Source organism: Leucopleurus acutus, assembly GCF_964270905.1.
Source record: "Leucopleurus acutus genome assembly, chromosome: 13".
Taxonomy (NCBI): Eukaryota; Metazoa; Chordata; class Mammalia; order Artiodactyla; family Delphinidae; genus Leucopleurus; species Leucopleurus acutus.
Window position 1 is genome coordinate 45,682,051 of NC_139155.1, and position 21,731 is coordinate 45,703,781.

Genomic DNA, 21,731 nt, shown 5'->3' on the forward strand with positions numbered 1-21,731 from the left:
TATAATGGTTATTTATTTTTAAAGGAATAAAGGATAATATATAACAAGTGAAAAATATTCACTGCAGCTGTTTGGTAATCAGAATATCATTGACTGAACAATACTTGGAGATATTCATTTGTGCTGAATATAATTAGTATATAGGGAGTACTGTTCCATTTGGGCAGTAAATATTGCCCATGTGATTCCATTAAAATCACAGTTCAGAATGATTATAAAGGAAACAACCACCACCAGTATACCTGGGGACCTATGTAGTTAGCATCTTTGGAATGAACCCAGTAAATAAGATTTTTTTTTTCTCAACAAGCAGACCAGCTGTTCTTTCCATGGTTTCTCTAATAGCTACTTCCCCATGCACTATGGATTAACTAGCAAATTGATCAATCCCTTCATTAACCCATGGTTATTCTCACAGATTGTATTGAGGAGGCTCAATTGAATTTGAAGCACAAAATATCAAACAATTCTTATGGGAGGAATAGAAAAATTAGAATTGAATGACTATTCTGTATTGATTTATTCTATATGTAGATTCTTTATTGCTATTTTCACTTAAGATTTTACTCTTTACAATAAGTGAATTCCTAAAAATTTATGCCGAATTGTTTTATAAATAATAAGTGTTTTTCAAATTAACTCTAGATGTTAAATTTTGTAGATTACTGTATTGATATTTGATTAATTTCCAATAAAAAAAGAGTACCTAAGATGCTCTATGAATGTCTCTGACAGTGCTTACTAGTCTACAAATAAACAGATACCACGAGTACAACTGCCACCAAAAGTTTTCTTCGAAATAATTAGTATCTCTTTATAGCTTCTTTAAATTCAGATTTTATATATCTGATTTTATTAAGGCAGATATTATATGTAGAAAGAATGGTGCAATATGTAAACAGTGCAAGATTCTGTTAGTCATTAAATAATACTCTGAATAACAAATTTTGAAATTACTTTTACTTTTATAATAAATGTTATTCATATATTACATATATGATATGTATTCTGCTGTAGTAGGGCATACAATGCATGCATTTAGATCAAAACCCCAAACCAAGACACTAGATCCAAGTGCAAATCTCCAGATATTAATATCCAAATTAGTTTTTCTTAAAACTGCTTTCGGGCTTCCCTGGTGGCACAGTGGTTAAGAAGCCATCTGCCAATGCAGGGGACACGGGTTTGAGCCCTGGTCCGGGAAGATCCCACATGCCGCGGAGCAACTAAGCCCGTGCGCCACAACTACGGACCCTGCGCTCTAGAGCCCGTGAGCCACAACTACTGAGCCTGCGAGCCAAACTACTGAAGCCTGCGTGCCTAGAGCCCGTGCTCTGCAACAAGAGAAGCCACCGCAATGAGAAGCCTGCACACCGCAACAAAGAGTAGCCCCCACTCGCGGCAACTAGAGAAAGCCTGCGCACAGCAACGAAGACCCAACACAGCCAAAAAAAAAAAAAAAAAAAAAAAAAAAAACTGCTTTCTACCTCATCCTGGTGGAAATTAATTGTGGTTAATTGTGTGTGTGTGTGTGTGTGTGTGTGTGTGTGTGTGTTGGGATTAGGAGGAGAGGGTTATTGCTGCTGTCTGTGATGGACGGTGCCTTATCCTTCTCTCTGACCCACTTAGTGTTTTGAAGACTGGGGATATGTACAGTAGGGCTTTGCATAAATAGATGAGTACATCTGCTTTACAAAAATATAATACATATTTTCTAGATTTACCATACTGCCTTAAATGGGGAGCAATCTATTTACAAATTACCTTTCTTTGGAATTCCTTAAAATCACAGCACTCTTAATACATAGTAAAATTATAAAAGTGTCATATATGTGGTATAGAAACATCTGACAATTTGCACATGCACATGAAAAAAGGTCTGACTATGTAAAGTTTGTTGTTCTACTTTTTTTACTAAATTTTTCAGAGGAGAATTTTGTCAAGTCCTCAAAAAATTAAAGCATAACTCTTAGTAATTGCAAAGTAATTTATCTTATCAATATATTTTATATAGCATTCTATAGCATTAATATTTAGATTTTTTACTTTTGATGTTATAAAAAGTAAGAAAATATTCCCTTAATACATACAAATCACATCTACAGAAATTTCTGATTAATTGCTTTAGCTTGTGTATTAGGTATAAGGTTAATTTTTTTCTACATGTATAGCACATTTTAAATTATTGTTTAATTAAGACTTTATTTTTTCAAGTAGTTTAAAGTCTAAAGAAAAATTGAAGGGAGGATACAGGGATTTCCCATATACCCACTGCATAGCATTCCCTTTATCAACATCTCCCACCAGAGTGGTATATTTATTACAATTTATGAACGTACATTGAACATCATAATCATGGGAAGTCCATAGTTTACATTACAGTTCACTCTTGGTGTCCTACATTCAAAGGATTTGAACAAATGTATAATGACATATATCCATCATTATGGTATCCTACAGAGTATTTTCACTGCCCTAAAAATCCTCTTTGCTCTGCCTCTCCATCTCCCCACACCTCCAAACCTTGGCAACCACTGATCATTTTACCGTCTCCAACTTTTGCCTTTTCCATAATGTCATATAGTTGGAATCATACAGTATGGAGCCTTTTCAGATTGGCTTCTTTCACTTAATAATATGCATTTAAGTTTTCTCCATGTCTTTTTATGACTTTAGAGCTCATTTCCTCTTAGTGCTGAATAATATTCCATCGTCTGGGTGTGCCACAGTTTACTCATTTATCTACTAAAGGACATCTTCATTGCTGGGCAGTTATGAATAAAGCTGCCATAAACAGCCATGTGCAGGTTTTTGTGTGGACAAAAGTTTTCAACTCCTTTGGGTCAACACTAAGGAGCTCAATTGCTGGATCATGGTAAGAGTATGTTTGGTTTTGTAAGAAACCACCAAACTATCTTTCAAAGTGGCTGTACCATTTTACATTCCCACCAGTAGTGAACAAGAGTTCCCGTTGTTCCATAGCCTCACCAGCATTTGGTGTTTTCAGTGTTCCAAAATTTGGGCATTCTAACCGGTTTGTAGTGTTACCTCATTGTTGTTTTAACTGAATTTCCCTGATGACATATGATGTGGAGTATCTTTTCATATGCTTATTTGCTCAGGCATCCATCAAGATCTTTGACCTTTTTTTTTTTCCCTGCATGGCACAGCTTGTAGGATCTTAGTTCCCCAATCTGGGATTAAACCCAGGCCCTTGGCAGTGAAAGAGCAGAGTCCTAACCACTGGACCGCCAGGGAATTCCCCCATTTTAAAAAGTGGGTTGTTTTCTTATTATTGAGTTTTAAGAGTTCTTTTTATATTTTGGATAAAATTGGAGTTATACTTTTTATCACTATATAATGAATTGGTCTTACTAACCATTATTAAAAGTTAGGTTGAAGGCATCCCAATAATACAACTTTATTTTCCAATTTTACAACTATAGAAACCATTTTATTTTATTTATTTTTTTGCCACACCGCACGGGCATATGGGTTCTTAGTTCCCTGACCAGGGATCGAACCCATGCCCCCTGCAGTGGACGCTCAGAGTCTTAACCACTGGACCATCAGGGAAGTCCCTATAGAAACCATTGTTAAAAGTTAGGTTGAGGGACTTCCCTGGTGGTCCAGTGGGTAAGATTCCATGCTCTCAATGCAGGGGACGCAGGTTTGATCCCTGATCAGGGAACTAGGTCCCACATGCCTGCCGCAACTAAAAAAAGATACTGCGTGCCGCAACTAAGATCCGGCACAGCCAAAATTAAAAAATAAAATAAATAAACAAATTTTTAAAAAATAAAAGGTTGAAAGAATCTCAATATAATTTTGTGTTTTCAATTTCACAACTATAGAAATTATAAATCCTTTAAATTGCATTAAATATTTTAAAGTCAGAAATATCAAATTCATAAATGATAATATTTTAAAAACTTGCATATATAATTTCCACGTTTTCAATTGTGAACTCAGTGAAAACTATCCATGAGCTCAAACTGGCTTTTAATATATTTTTTCCTTGATTACTAGTCAGCTGTTAAGGAAAATCATTTTAAAAAGTTTTTGTGGATTTCCATCTTTGAATATATTTCAGCAGATAGCGATTCAATGTGAAGACTCTCCATCAACTTATATTTAGTTTACAGACTTAGCTTCTTTAAATTTACATGGAAAACTAGAAATAAAGTCTGATCTGCAAACTACAATTGTATGAATCCATTCATTCCTAGCAGATGGGATTTAAATGCTTCAACCAAATAACTACTTTAAACATTTAGTACTCAAAAAGTACTTTAGCTGTTAGGCATTTTCAGGGCTGGCTGTTAGAATCATTTCCTCTAGAGAGGCTAATGCAAGAAAGAAGAGAGAAGGAGCAGATCAGGAAAAAAGAGAAGAATGTATTAAAGAACTAATTCAGGGCAGGGCAGAATTGAGAGCTCTAAGAGGGAGGAGCAAAAGAGAAAAAACAGAGTTGGCAGCGCTAGTGTAGCTCAGCTTTTTCCTGAAACCAAGTTAACCTGAAAAGAGGAGACAATGTTTCTTGTTTACAATAAATTATTTTGGCATTAAACAATATGCAGGATCTTACTACATTTAAAAAATGTGTTCTTTGATGGGCTTGGGTATTAGATATTTTGATTTAAAAAATTAGGATTGGGGCTTCCCTGGTGGCGCAGTGGTTGAGAGTCCGCCTGCCGATAAAGGGGACATGGGTTCGTGCCCCGGTCCGGGAAGATCCCACATGCCGCGGAGCGGCTAGGCCTGTGAGCCATGGCCGCTGAACCTGCGCGTCTGGAGCTTGTGCTCCGCAACAGGAGGGGCCACAACAATGAGAGGTCTGCGTACCGCAAAAAAACAAAACAAAACAAACAAACAGAAAAAATTAGGATTGTTTCCTTCTGGCCATCTTGTATTGGTCACAAATCCAAGAAAACATGTTTTAGTTATAATAGTTAAATTTCCTGACATACAATGTCAGTTTAATAATTCTCAAGAGACTGCTAGTTTATTATTTAATATTTATCATATTGAAGCTGGTTTGCTTCAGAATGTGAATGGAAACTACTGAATGAGATATTATGTGACCTGAAATCAATTAATCAAAGAACTTGTTCATTGTTTACCCATCAATTTTAGACACTTATGATCTAGCAACTGTTGAGTTTATTATTCATGATGTAAACAATTTCTCACCAAATTAATACTATTATTATTTTAAATTAATGTTACAGTTAAATAAATAGGATATTTAAAGTAAAATATATTTGACTGTTCATCGAATTTGTTTCACTCTCGCTTTTATTCTTAGAGTAATATTTTTGTGTGTAATTATTTGACCATAAAATGACATAATTAATTAAAGAATTAAAAAAAGAAAAGCATAATAGGACCTCTTGAGAACTTGGGGGTAAATTACTCAGCTTGACGATTCTTTGGAGATTTGCTTGCTGGCATGTGTGATTCAGGGTTAGTCTTCCAGACCTCTATCATACGATTCTATCACATAGAGAATACATTGAACAAAACTGAGCACATTTTACAGTCTGATGTCTGACATAATTTGTCCATTCCTATTACAGTCAACTTCTCTTTCCACCTAACCAGATCATCTTTAGTAGTGAATATTTTATCCATCTTTAAAAAATGTCCCTGACTGACATATTAACTGCATACGAAATATCCCAACTTTTTAAAGGATAAATCAATATGTATATGATAATCTTTGTTTACAGTGATGCATTTTGACAAATGCTATTATTAATAAGAAAAATTTACCAGTCTAGTAGTTCTAATGTGATTTAAAATATTAAAATGAGCCATGTTTAACAAATTTAAAAATATTAAATAAAATTTGGAAACAAGGGTAAATCAGTCAGCATGTCAGTTTGAGACACATTCCTCTCTTTTATCATTTCTGGCATCCAAACGTTATCTATTTTTGTTTAATTTTATATTTTTCATGGTGAATATCATAATTAAGAAAACAATAAAATGCATATCCATGATACCTACATCTCACATAAGAAATAGAATGTAACTGACTACTAATTCAAAGACGTCTATATACTCCTGGTAGATGTCATAGCCCTTCTTCCCCTGACATAACCGTGTATCTTATTTTCTGTAGTCATTTCAAAAATAGATTTACATACTTTAATGTATACTAAAGGTATATTTTTAGTCTTGATTATTGAAGACTGTATGTTATAAATAGGATTATATTATATTGTTTGTGACTTGCTTTGTTTGTTCAATATTCTGTTTTTCAGTTTCACCCATTCTGTGTGTATATATATTTCATTTGTTGATTTTCACTGCTATGTAATATTATATTGTGCATATACAAATAATTTATTTTTCATTCAGTTGCTGATTGAAATTGTTTTGTATTGTTTTGTGTTATTAGTTGCTATTATGATGGTATTATAAATGTACATAGCTTCATAAGGATCTACTGGTGCATATTTTTAACTGTACTGTTAGAGCATATTTATAAGAGAAGGCTGTTTTTATTCAAAGGAGTTATGTATTTTGGTATAAATCCTTCATAAACTGTATATGTTGCACATATCTTCTCCCAATTTGTTAATTATACTTTCACTTTCTTTATGATGTCTTCTGAATAAGAGAAATTCTTAATTTCAATGTATTCAAATGTATCAGTCTTTTCACTTGTGGTAAATGCCATCTGGTCTTAAGAAACACATCCTTAATCCAAGGTTATAAATATATACATCTATGTTTACTTTTGATTTTGAAGTTATTTTTTAAAATTTGAGTTCTTAATCCATTTGGAATTGATTTTCATGTAAGTTGTCAGATAAGAATCCATTGTAATATATTTTTTATATTTAAATAATATTTTTTTCAGGACCATTCATTGATTAGGTTGTTTCCCCCTTTGATTCTTGGTGCCATTCTGTCAGAGTGCAGGTTCCTGTACCTGTGTAAATTCATTCTGTGCTCTCTGCTTTTCCACGGGTCCCTTTGTCTATTCTTCTGCCCCAAACTCGCAGGTTAATTACCATACCTTCCTAAAACTTCTTAATAATTAGAAATATAAAGACGCCACAGTATTGTTCTTCAAGAGTGTCTTGGCTGTTTCCTCTTGAACTTTTTGTTCTTCTGTCAGCATATTTTAAAAACTCTGATGGAATTTTTTTGCGATTGAATTAAATATATGGATCAATTTAGAAGATTTACTTATACAATGTGAAGTTACTTGATGTATATTTTGTGAAAATATATTAGGTATTTTAATGCTCTACATAATGAATTTTTATATAAAGATCTTAAAATCTTTTGTTACATTTTATTGCAGATATTATTCATTGCTAGTAAAAATGGTATCAGTTAAGTTATATATCCCCTCTTTACACAATTACCATTAATATTTGAACACCCTACAATGTTTCTATACTACTTGTTACAGCTAAATATTTATATTGAACAAATAAATTCTTACTAGATTTTTGAATATTTTATGAGTATTTTATCTAACAGTTTTTTGATGGATTCTATATATAAGATCATTTCATCTGTAAACAGATACTATATGACTTCTTTTATTCCAATTTAGATGCTTTTTATTTCTTCTTCCTGTCTAATTGCTCTGGCTAGGACTTCCTAAGTGCCTAGGATAAGAGTGGGCACCCTTATCTTGTTCCTTACCATAAAGAGAAAGTTTTCAACCTTTTACCACTGAGCATATCTTTAGCTATGAGTTTCTCATATATGGCCTTTGTTGTGTTGAGCTCTGTTCCTTCTATACCCAATTTATTAACAGTTTTGATCGTGAAAGGATGTTGAACTTTGTTAAATACTTTTTCTGCATCTATGGAGACGATCATATAATTATTTTTCATTTTATTAATGTGGTGTATCACATTTATTGATTTGCATATGTTGAACGATTCTTGTATCCCAGGGATAAATCTTGCTAAATTGTGGTGTATGATTTTTTTAATGTTCAGTTGAATTTACTTTGCTAATATTTTGTTCAGAATTTTTGTATCTATATTCATCAGAGATATTGACCTGTAGTTTTCTTTTCTTGTACTGTCCTTACCTGGCTTTGGTATCAGGGTAATGTTGGCCTCATAAAATGAGTTTGGTTGTGTTTCTTCCTCTTCAGTATTTTGGAAAAATTTGAGAAGGGTTGGCATTAATTCTTTAAATATTTGGTAGAATCACCAGGGAGACCATTTGGTCCTGGGAGATTTTTGATTACTGCTTCACTTTCCTTATTTGCTATTGGTCTGTTCAGATTTTATATTTCTTTGTGATTATCTTAGTAAGTTGTATGTTTCTAGAAATTTATCCACTTTTTCTAGGTTATCCAATTTTTGCTGCACAATTATTCATAGTAGCCTCTTATGATACTCTGTATTTCTCTGGTGTCAGATGTATGTCTCATTTATTTATAATTTTATTTATTTTAGTTCTCTCCTTCTTCTTAGCAAGTCTAGCTAAAGGTTTATCAATTTGGTTTATCTTTTTAAAAACCAACTGAGTTTCAATGCTTTCTTAAATGTCATTCTCATCTCTTATTTATTTATCCTCTACTCTTCATTGTTTCTTTCCTTCTGCTAACTTTGGACTTAGTTCATTCTTCTTTTATAATTCCTTGAGGTGTATAGTAAGGTTGTTTATTTGAGATCTTTCTTTTTTCTTAATGCAGGCATTTATCATTATAAACTTCCTTCCCTTAGAACTGCTTTTGCTGCATCCCATAAGTTTTGATATGTTGTGTTTTCATTTTCATTTATCTCAAGATACTTCTGATTTCCCTTTTGATTTCTTCTTTTGCCACTGGTTATTCAGGAATGTGTTGTTTGCTTTCTATGTATTTATGAATTTTTCAGGTTTTTTCCTGTTACTGATTTCTGGTTTCATACCATTGTAGACAGAAAAAGATACTAGATATGATTTCAGCCTTCTTAAATTGGCTAAAGCTTGCTTTGTGACCAAATATATGATATATCTTAGAGAATGTTCCATGTTCTGTTGAGAGGAATGCATATTCTGGTGTTGTTGGATGGCACGCTCTAGATGTGTCTGTTAGTTACATTTGCTCTATAGTGTTATTCAGATATGCTGTTTTCTTATTAATTTTCTTTCTGGTTGAGCTGTCCAGTGTTGAAAGTGGGGTATTGAAGTGCCTTGTTATTACTGTATTGCTATCTATTTCTCCCTTCAGTTTTCTTTTTTTTTTTTTTCGCGGTACACGGGCCTCTCACTGTTGTGGCCTCTCCTGTTGCGGAGCACAGGCTCCGGACGTGCAGACCCACTGACCATGGCTCACGGGCCCAGCCGCTCCACGGCATGTGGGATCTTCCCGGACCGGGGCACGAGCCCGTGTCCCCTGCATCGGTAGGCGGACTCTCAACCACTGCACCACCAGGGAAGCCTTCCCTTCAGTTTTCTTAATATTTGTTTTAAATATTTGTGTGTCCCAATGACAGGTGCATTTATATTTATCATTGTTATATCCTACTGATGAATTGACCAATTTAGCATTGTATAATAACCTTCTTTGTCTCTTGTGACTGAATTTGACTGAAAATCTATTTCATCTGGTATGAGTATAGCCACTCCTGCTCTCTTTTGATTACCATTTTCATGGAAAATATTTTTCCACTGTTCACTTTCAGGCTATGGGTGTTCCTTAAAGCTAAATTGAGTCTCTTGTATGAAACGTATTTTTGGCTCTTGTTTCTTTATCCATTCAGCCACTTTTTGAATTTTGGTTGGAGAATGTTGTTTTCTTAAATTTAAACTAATTACTCATAGTTAAAGACTTAGTTACCATTTCCTTAGTTGCTTTCTGACTAATTTTTTAGTTTCCTTATTTTTTTCTTTCTCTCATGCTGTCTTCCTTTGTGATTTATTTTTTGTAGCAATGTGCTTTAATCCCTTATTATTTATCTTTTGTGTAACTACTATAGACTTTTTCTTTGTGGTTACCATGAGGCTTACATAAAACATAGATATAACGGTCAAGTTTAAGCTGATAACAACTAATCTTCAATTGTGTACAAAAACTATGCACTTTTACTTTTCCTCCCCTTACATTTTATGCTATTGATGCCACACTTTGCATCTTTTTATATTGTACATCTATTAACAAATTATTGTAGTTGTAGTTATTTTTAATATTGTTTTTTAGCTTTTATACTAGAGATAAAAGTGATCTACATACCACTATTATACTAACAACAAAATATCTGCAGGACAGATTAAGAAAATAATCTCATTTATAATAACATCAAAACAATAAAATACTTAGAAATAAATTTAACCGAGGGATTTGAAGATCTATACACTGAAAACAAAAAATTGGTGAAAGAAATTGAAGAAGATGCAAATAAGTGGAAATGTACTCCATGTTTTTTAAGTGGAAGAATTGATATTGTTAAAATGTTCATACTACACAAAGCCATCTATAGATTCAATGCAATCTCTGTCAAATTTCCAATGGCATTTTTCACAGAAATGGAAAAAACAGTCCTGAAATCCATGTAGAACACAAAAGTCTCTGAATAGCCAAAGTAATCTTAAGAAAGAAGAACAAAACTGGAGGCTTTTCCTGATTTCAGACTATATTACAAACATATAGTAGAACTACATCAAACTAAAAGTCTTCTTCAAGCATTCAAGAGGCAACCTACAGAATGGGAGAAAATACTTGCAAGCCATATATTAGATAAGAGGTTAATATCTAAAATATTCAAGGAAGTCATACACCTCAATAGCAAAAATATCAATAGCAAAATAGTCCAATGAAAAACTTGACAGAGGAACTGAGTAGACATTTTTTTTTCCGAAGAAGATATACAAACAGGCAATATGTACATGTAAAGGTGCACAGTCTCACGAATCGTCAGGGCAATGCAAATCAAAATGGAAATTGGTACATTCACTATGGAAAACAGTATGGAGGTCCTTCAAGAAACTAAAAAATAGGACTACCATATGATCTAGCAATCCCACTTCTGGGTTTGTATCCAAGAAAAATAAAATCACTATCTTGAAGAGATATTAGCACCTCCATGTTCATTGCAGCATTATTCACAACAGCCAAGATATGGAAACAACCTATGTCCATTTATAAATGAATGGATAAAGAAAAAAATATATATATACACACACATATATATATAGAGAGAGAGATAATGAAATATTTTTCAGCCATGAAAAAGAAGGAAACCTGCTTTTTGTGACAACATGGGTAAACCATGAGGGCATTATACTAAAAGTGAAATAAGTGAAGCAGAGAAAGACCAATACTGTTTGATTTCATTTATAGGTGGAATCTAAAAAAGTGTCAAACTCATATAAACAGAGAGTGAAATGGTAGTTACCACAGGCTGAGGAGTAGGAGAAATGGAGAGATGTTGGTTAAAGGGTATAAACTTCCTGTTACAGATGGATAAGTCTGGGGATTCAATGTACAGTGTGGTGACTATAGTTAACAATACTGTACTCTATACTTGACACTTGCTAAGAGAACAGGTCTTAAATGTTCTCACCACACAAACACAAAAAAGTTATAATTATGTGAGGGATGTGTTAACTCCTCATTGTAATTATTTTACAATACATAGGCATATTAAATCATGTTGTACACCTTAAGTTTACACAATGATATATGCCAATTTTATCTCAATTAAGCTGGGGGAAAAAAAAGAAAAAGTAATACATTTTTACCAGATGCACGTACAAGAATGTTCATTGAAGGATTATTCACAGTAAACACAAGCAAGTAACAGCACAAAAATTTTGTTTTACCAATAACAGAATGCATAAGTTGAAGTCTGTTCATACAATGGAATATCATACAACAGTGAGAATTAATGAACTACATCTACATGAAGGGAACTGATGAATCTCACAAACCTAAGATAAGCTACATCATTTAGAAATGATCCCAAAGCTCCAACATTACTGGAATTTAGTCGCATGACAGCAGCTAACAACATTGGGAAGCTAAAAGTAAAATCTGTGTCCAGGTAAACCTTTGGGGGTTCCTGCTTCCCTTATTAAACGAAGATAGAATTAGAGGTATTAGAGAAATATTGTTGATATCTGTCATAGATACTGCTTTTAAAAGGTAGTGATTTACAAAAGCATATAATATTATGAAATAACATTAGCTCTTTTACCAGAAACATAAAAATACATTGCCAACAACTATAGGGAGATATCTGATATACCATGTGTTTCTACTGTCTCAAGTCACTTTTTTTTAATGTACACAATACATTTCAGGCTTTCTTTTAGAAGCCTTGCATTTCACAGTTTGTCAGAAATCTTTTCTCCTTGTCCTATGTTCCCATCATTCTTGTCAAAATTTGTTTAATGCACTGGTTAATTAGAAAGGTTCACATAAATTCATTTATACTCAAGCTTAAATAAGAAAATATTTGAGAGTTAATATTTGCATTTTAATAGAGATTCCATCCCTTAAAAAAACAATGAAACTACAGTGGGGAAAAGTTTGGAATCAGAAGCAAAGAAACAAATTTGAGCATAGAGTTGAGACATTCTCAGAGTCTCTCATGTTTTCTAATATAGAAGGTTGACCTTAAGGTTCTGTATATAATGCTTTCTCCATTTATTTCAGGCAAAAGAAGATTTTTCAAACTTGAAAAACCAAATGTACACACTGCCTAAAATCTCACTGTTGATAAGCCCTGTACTTAGAGGTAATTTCCTTCTAGCTAATCAGAGTAAAGTTTATTATACCAAAGAAATAATTTAACAGTATCTTAAAGAATATGGTCAAGTTAATGAGGTTTGAATTTGCCTAATTTAAAGTCAATGTAGAATTTGGGCACAGATAAATTTATATTATTCCATCTTTCATAAACAATATTATAAATTTGAATCAAAATTGCAATATTTTAAGTTTATTAAACTCAAAGAGTTTATCCACCTCTATAAACTTTGTCATATTGAAATGCATAGTCAGCTAAATGACCATGGAATGGAATTAAAGACATCTTGTCAAATTCATTTTCCATCACTAATGATGTAAAGCAAAAATATGTCATGGCACTTGCTTTATTCAGTCTACTTTGCATAGCAATGATGAATTATGTAACTGATAATGTGACACTAAACACAAAGTGGTATTTGTAATCATCTAGGATGTTCATTTACCTCCATCAGCTAACAATGTCCCAATATTTAAGGCAGCATTTCATGCTCCAATATTATCTGACAGCTGTAACTGTCTATATGGAATTAAATTATTTTAAAAAACAAACTTAATTTTATAGGCAGTAATGTGCTTTCCACTGAAAATTAGTTTTCCATCATATTAAAGAAGTTCAACAGACAAGTTGGTCAGATGTTACTTCAGATCTCCATCCTTCCCTCTCTGGATCAGGCACATATACTTGTTAGCTAATTGGCTAAGGAAAAAAAAAAAGAAAGCAAGAAAAGAAAAGAAAAAGAAAGAAAAAAGTGTCCAAAACTTGAAATTCAGATTGAAACAACTCTTCTTCATAGAGAAACACATGGTTAATTTCCCTCAAGCCATCCCTATACTGCCCCTCGGAATTGGAAAAATTTGCAAAATATTCAGTCATATAGTTTGATTGAAAGCACCTGGGGCTTCCCTGGTGGCGCAGTGGTTGAGAGTCTGCCTGCCAATGCAGGGGACGTGGGTTCGTGCCCCGTTCAGGAAGATCCCACATGCCGTGGAGCAGCTAGGCCCATGAGCCATGGCCGCTGAGCCTGCGCGTCCGGAGCCTGTGCTCCGCAACAGGAGAGGCCACGACAGTGAGAGGCCCATGTGCCACAAAAGAAATAAAATATAAAAAAATAAAGAAAGTACCTGAATTTGAAACCAGGATTTGTAGGTCCAAATTTGATATTATTTTTAAAAATATTGTCCTATATTATGATAGTTATCAAAGCAAATATCATAAATATGTGTGATGTGTTTTGTAAATATCAAAAAGAAGCTTGGTCTAGTGGAGAAAATACTGTCTTTGCCATCTGACGACTACTAACTACTTTCCCATGCATCACATTAACCTGTGATCTTGAAAGAAACAATAATTTAAATTTAGACATTCAAATTCTTCATTTGCAATTAGAACATAATTAATACATCAGAGCATGTGCAGATTAAGCATATGTAAACTTACCATTTCAGCATCATAAAAACCCTCTGATGAATTTCTAAGTGCCTAGCACAGAGACTGGCATTGTAAAAATAAAGGTCGGTTGTTTTATATCTTCTAAGTAAGGCTTGAATGAGGTAAATCTTGCCTTGTTGGCAAGAATGAAAAGGAATGCTTCCCATAAAGGTAGGGAAAACAGCACTTTATCAACACAGAAGTGATAAGATAAAATTGGGTCCTAGATTGCAGGCAATGGAAAGTCACATACCATCTCAGCAATCAAAAATAACAATGTCCCTCCCTAGTGGGTGAGAAATGAGGATCAGTACTTTTGCAACAAGACAATCTCCCTAGTAAGGTACGCATACATAGCTCAGATCATAAATCAGGTTTACTGGGTGTTGTGTCTACAGGTATGAAGCTCATACATGTAGACGCAATTTCTATTGAAGAAAATCATGAAGAAATTGAAGAAAATCATGAATGTTAACACTGGTAATTTTACAGGTGATTGATAATTATAAAATTAATTTTTATAAGTTTATACTGACACCTGGTGTTTTATGGATGATTTTTGTATGTCATCAAGTATAATACTTTTGTAATATTATTGCAGAGATATTTACATCACAATAGTATAGAACTCTAGATTTTATAATCAAAAATAAAGGCAAGAAAGATTGATTGCTTTTCAACCTTCAGGTCTTGATAGTAGCTAATCTATTCATAGACTTGCCTAAAAAATACCCCATCACCACACTGTCCATGTGTTTTAACTCTTATGCTCTGAATTTAACTTTACCTAAATTATCTATTGCTCACAGTTCTCTGAATAAGAATTTGGAACTGGAGCTTTCTGCCATATCTATTGCTCTCTGTGAAGAAACAAAATTTCATGCAGTTGCACAAGGACATACATCATCTGTTTTAATTCTTTTTAGTAAAATTCTTCATTATTCCTTAGTCATACTTTGCTTGTCATCATCTTGAAGTTTCTCTATCTATACTATTTCACTTCAATGAATTTTGCTTAATATAGTGGTTATTACAAATTTTAAAATAATTTTTTCATTATTGTTATTAATTTCAATTATAGGGGGTCCTCTGAATATCATTCACCAAGACTGAAAGAGATATTTATTTATTTGGGAAAACATCTGCAAAAATAGGAAAATGGAAAAGGCCCCTGAAAGATGTTAAGAGGTGGTGCTGATGCAGGTCTGACTTCTGTGAATGAGACAAACAAGGAAAGAAAGCCTTTTATGGTAATGTAGTTCTAAGAAAGTTTCAACAGAGTCAATGGCGTCTTCAAGACAGAATTGATCATGTCTCTCAGTAACAGTTACCTTATTATCCTTGCCATATTCAATCATTGGCTGGGAACAACCCATGGAAACCTGGTCTCTGATGGAAGGCAGTGGTGGATTCTCAGTAAAGCAACTGGGGATGACAGTCAATTATGCTCCTGAAGTAGGAGATCTGAAAGATGTATTTTTGTGGTCAGCACAGGAGCCCTTGCATACCAACAAGGGTGACTAAGGATTTATTTTAAATTTAACTAATCCCATGGAGTTTCACTTAGTTCTCTGAATATTTCTTTTTCTAAAAAGAAAAAAATATATATATGTATTTATTTACTTATTTTTGGCTGCATTGGGTCTTCGTTGCTGTGCACAGGCTTCCCCTAGCTGCGGCGAGCAGGGGCTACTCTTTGTTGCGGGGTGCGGGCTTCTCATTGCGGTGGTTTCTCTTGTTGAGGAGCACGGGTTCTAGGCGCGTGGGCTTCAGTAGTTGTAGCACGCTGGCCCAGTAGCTGTGGCTTGTGAGCTCTAGAGTGCAGGCTCAGTAGTTGGGGCACACAGGCTTAGTTGCTCCGTGGCATGTGGGATCTTCCCGGACCAGGGCTCGAACCTGTGTCCCCTGCATTGGTAGGCAGGTTCTTAACCAATGAGCCACCAGGGAAGTCCCCTCTGAATATTTCTTTCATCAACACTGTCTATACTATAGTTCCACATTGAAAATTATTTCTTAAAAACTCAGAAAAATTGTAGTCAAATGTTTATCCCCTTTTGATTCATAATCCAAACCAGTTCTATTACAGATGAGCTTCTGAAATGGATATAACTGTTTGAAGTCTGGGATCCTTACAAAGTAAGTAGGTAGGAAATATTACTGTGAAAGTACCTTCAATTTCATCTCCAGACATAATTCTCTCAAAATAGTCATATGTTTCTCAAATTTTGAGAATGACTTCTGGTTGCTGCAGTAATAAATCCTTCATTTAATTTCTTCTCACACCTACCTGCTTCTAGAAAAATTTTAATGAGCTTTATCCATATCACTTCAAATCAGTACCAAAAACAACAACAACAAAACAAAAAAAACCTTTTTTAAAAAAAATTCCTTATTTTTCCCGTGGTCATTAAAGTGAGGAGTGGGAAATGACATCATATCCCCAAAGATCTTCAGAAGTTTTCACATACTCTTCAAAACACATTGCTACTTACTCAAAATCTATTTCTACATTGATAAATAAACCTATAACAAAAAATATAAAATCTCTGTGTTAGTTTCTTGTTACTTCTGTAACAACTTACCACAATATTATTGCCTTAAAGTTGTTGAAGGACAGAATGAATGAAAAGAGCTAAGATATAGTTAAATATAACATATACATGAGGAACATAAGTAAACAGCAGAAACATCAGTATCAGCAGTAGGAAAATGTGCAGTGAAAGAGCCAAAGGGAACCCCTACTTCCTGAGGAGGATATGTGCAAGCTCTTCAGACCACCTCTGGCTCCTGCCAAGATGGATTCTCTGCTCATTGCAAGCCAGATTAACACTTACTGCCAGAACATCAAGTAGCTCACTACCCAAAACTTAGGCACACTCTTCAAGGTACAGCCTCATCAAGAATACAACTAAGAAAAGGAAGTTTCCAGAAAAGGAGTTAACATGGACTTTTAAGATCCCATGGAGGGGGGGAACTCTTGGAAGAAATACATTTGCATAATGAAAAGTCTTTCTAGCTAATAATAAAATAGGACAACAGCAACAATAAAACCAGTGCCTTAAATATTAGTGCTATAACATAACACTAATTGATTATCTTACAGTTCTTTTGGCCAGAAATTCAGAATGGATCTCATGGACTGATATCTATTCCTGTAAACAGGGCTCATTCCTTCTGGAGACTCTAGACTCCCATTCTCTTTCCTTTCCTTGTTTCTGGAGGCTTCCAACATGCCTTGGATTGTGGCTCCTTTCACCTTCAAAGCCAGCAATGGCCAGCGAAGTCTTTTTCATTCTGCACCACTCTGCCTCTGACTCTTCTGCCTTACTCTTTCACTTACATTTTTATGATTGCATTAGGCCCACCTGCCTAATCTAGAAGAATCCCATCGCAAGGTCCTTAACTTATCACATCTACAAGGCCCCTTTTGTTTTAGAAATTTCCACAATTATGTCTTCTTAAATAATGACAGTATTATTAACCCTGTAAAGTTGGTAGCATCTATAGTGATACCAATTTTCTCATTCTTGATTTTAATTTGTGTTTGCTCTTTTTCCCCTGATCAATGGTATTGATCATCTTTATATATGAATAGAGAATCAGTTTATAGTTTCATAGATATTTCATAAGTTCTTCTATTTCTATTGTATTAACATTTCAGCTTATCTTTATTATTTCCTTCCTTTTGGTTTACTTTGGGTGAGTCTGCTATTTTTTTCCTAGTTTCTTTAGTTGTAAGCTTAAGTTCTTAATTGTAAATAGTTCTTCTTTCCTGATACAAGTATTTAATGCTATAGATGTCCTTCTAATTGCTGTATCTAAGTGCAGCATCCCACAGATTTAGATAGGTTGGATTTTGTTCAGTCAGTTCAAATAATTTACTAATTTCCCTTGAAAATTCTTCTTTGAACTTGAATTTTGAATTTGAAATTTATTTAGAACTTCATTGTTTAGTTTCCAAACATTTAAAGAATGGATTATACTTTTTATCTCACTTGTAGGTTCTTTAGCTGTTATTTTGTTAAGAGATTTTCCCTTCCCCCTTTTCCTTCAATATACATATATTGAACCATTTGATATTGTGTCATGAGCCACTGAAATTCTATTCATTTTTTTCATGCTTTTTTTCTGCATCTCTGAGCCTCAGCTTGGATATTTGTCACTATGTGTTCAAATTCACTAATTTTCTTCTGTAGTATTTACTCTGATGTTAAATTTGAGTAAATTTCCCCTTTTAGACATTATGTATTTCTTTTTATAATTTCAATGTGATCTAGTTTCTTATACCTTCAATTTATCTCATTATTTTAATGTTTTTCTTTTAATTGTTTATCATAGTTATAATTTTCATAACTATTTATATATCCCTACTTGTCTATAAATGTAATAGAGATCAAATAATTGCTGTCATTTCTGGAATTATATCTAAAAACTGATTTAGGTTATTTGTTTTATGTTTCTTTGTTTGTTTTTGTTGTTTTGGGGTTTTTTTTGCTTTTTTTCATGATGTGATAGACAAATAATGCTGCCACTTGCCCCAAAGATGTTCATGTCCTGTCTGGAATCTACGAATATGTTACCTTAAATGGTAAAGGAGACTTTGCCTTTAAGGTTGCAGACCTTGAGATAAGGAAATTATCCTGGATTATCTGGGTGGGCCCTGTCTAATTACAAGAGTCCTTAAAAATGGAAAAAACTTCCTGACTGAGGTCAGAGAGATACCACCTTAGAAAGAATCTACCTCAAGGTCCTGGCTTTTAAGATGGAAAATGAGGGTATGTGCCAGGGAATACGATAGTTTCTTGAAGCTGGGAATGACCCAGAGTTTACAGCCAACAAGACTATGAACAGGGTGGATGGGGTCTTCGGTCCTACAACCAATGAGAACTGAGTTCTGCTAATGACCCAAATAAGCAGGAAACAAATCCTTCCCTAGAGCCTACAGAGAGGAAGGTAGACTGTCAATACTTTGATTTCAGTCTGGTGAGACTCTTGCCATACTTCTGACCTACAGCACTGTAGATAATATATTTGTGTACTTCAAATCACTAAATTCGTGCTAATTTATTGTGGAAGCAATAAAAAGCTATATATTTCTAGTAAAATTTCATCCATTGCCATACATTATGAATATTATATTGTTGAACGTTTGGATTTAGTTTTCTTTCTTTAAAGAGTGCTGGATTTATTTGGCAGGTAGTTATGTTACTTGCAGAAGAGGTTGGTCTTTTCAAAGCTTGTTTTTAAACTCTTTTAAGTGTTATCAGACTTAGTCCAATTACTAAGGCATGGCCCTTTTGTGGTCTCTACTGATTTCCCAAGGTATTCAGATAAATTTCTGTGCTCTGGCCTGGTGAAATTCAAACTTGTATTGCTCTGGGAATTGTTCATTTTAGAGCTTCTCAACAATTGTTACTTTCCTCTATTTCATGGTTTTTCAATCTATACAAGTGTGGGTTAATATTTAGCTAAAGATTCAGAGCAAATTTCTGAAGCTGTTTCTCAAAGTTGTTCTCTTCTCTCCAGTACCTACCCCATCTACCCAAAACCTGATATCTACTTCCTTATATCAGCAGATTGCAATGTCCTACTTTGGATCACCTTTTCCTTTCTGGGAAGTGCCTCCAGACAGAAAGCCCGAGCTGCCATAGGAATCATCTCATTTGTTTCCCTTTCTAAGTGATCAGAGTTTTGCTCTGCATGATGTACATTATGTGAAGATAATTGTTTCATAAATTATCATACTTTTTATCCAGTGTTCCCTTTATTTATGGCTTTGTTTTTGGTGAGAGGGTAAGTTATACTCTCCTGGCTAAAAAACACAGTTTTGTCTGCTTTTTTTTTTTTTTTTTTTTTTTGCTTTTTTGTCTAAAGACAACTCAATTTCATGATAAAGGTTTAGAAGAGGCACACACACACAATATTAACAGTTAGTTCAAATAAGTTTTAGTGCAGTCATGCATCTTCCAGGGATCATCCCCTAAACTGTGAGTATACAATATTTAACTATTTATAGACTCTTTAATTTCAACAAGAAATTTGTCAAGTGGGAGAAATAAAAGAAATTAAAAAAAAATTTGATAAATGGATTATTTAGGGACATTGGCTATAAATGTAGTGAAAGTGCACCCAGTGAGTGCAGCAGAAACATAACTATCTATTTTTATATATGCACACACATCTACATCCTTAAGCAATTCAATGAAGCAAATTTTTAGTTAGCAACCCCTATTTTTAAAGCAAGAAGGTGATTCAGTGAGAACTGTGATTTAATAAGATTAACCAAACTGAGGTGTGTACCTTGTAGGGGAGACAGGGGAATCTAGAGCTAAAGAGACCAATTAGGAAACTACTGCCTTAATCCCCAGGGTGAACTTGATAAGGACTTGGAATATGGTAGCAGTAATTAACTGCATAGGTAAAGGTCCCTAATTATCTATCAAGTTATTTTTTTTACATTAAAAAAGTACTGGTATCCGTCAATATTATCACCAAAAACTTTATCATCTCAAAGAAGGTATTCAAATTAACAGATTTTTTGAACAGTTAATAGTTTACCCTTTAAAGGGAAGAGAAATGAGCTAAGATCATGAATTTTTCTCCTCTAATGTCTTGTAGTAAACCCATTAGAGAACAATTTGTATCTAATTGTCTAATCACAACAGAAGACTAAGAGTGACATAACTCTAATGCGATGAAAGTAGATTATAGTTCAATATCCTGTATTCTGATACAGTCTGCATATAGCAATAACCTTGGAGACCATTTCATTTAATATACTTAGAATTTAAGAAGGAGGGGAAATTTTTATTAAATGGACTCATAATAATTAAACGGAATCATGTTAAGTGGAATTTTTATTAAACAGGACTCATGATGGTTTGGTTGTACCTTTAGAATGCAAAGTTAAATCTGGGCTTATTATAACATTGCCCTTCAACCACAAAGAAGAAATTCAAACTGAAGCTCTAAAAAGAAGTCAGCTGAGACTCCTTGAGTAAACAAGAAGCTAAGTGAAAACTAAGTAGATTCCATGTTAGATAAGAAAATAACATCATTGCACACGGTAACTATGTTGCAAAACCTTAGACAAGCCTATAGCCCCTTTTGCTCTGTCACAAGATTTTTTTCATTCTTTCCTGTAAGAAAGAATATTAGATTAGATGGAAGAGAATTCTATTTTAACTCCAAAATGTATGACTTTCATTTTATTTCATATTTTAGGATACACTTTCCTCCAATTTTTCTATATACCCACTAAAATTAGGTTTACAGCCCACCACCCCATAAAAAGTGTTCTTTTCCAAAAACTAGTAATAACTGCAGTGACTATTATATTGTCAAATCCAACAGTCTGTTTTCAGTTTTAACATTCCTTTCAATCGGTCCTCCTCACCCCATTACTTCTCCGGCCTCATCTTGTAGCTCCCTTCTTCTTTACTCTACTTTAGTAGAATAGGCCTCCTTTCCTGGGGGTTTCTGCATTGCTCAGCCCCTCACCATTGCCAAGTATTTGCTCAAAAGACAACTTCTCAGTGACAGCTATCCTAACCATTCATTTTGTGTATGTGTGAAAAAATA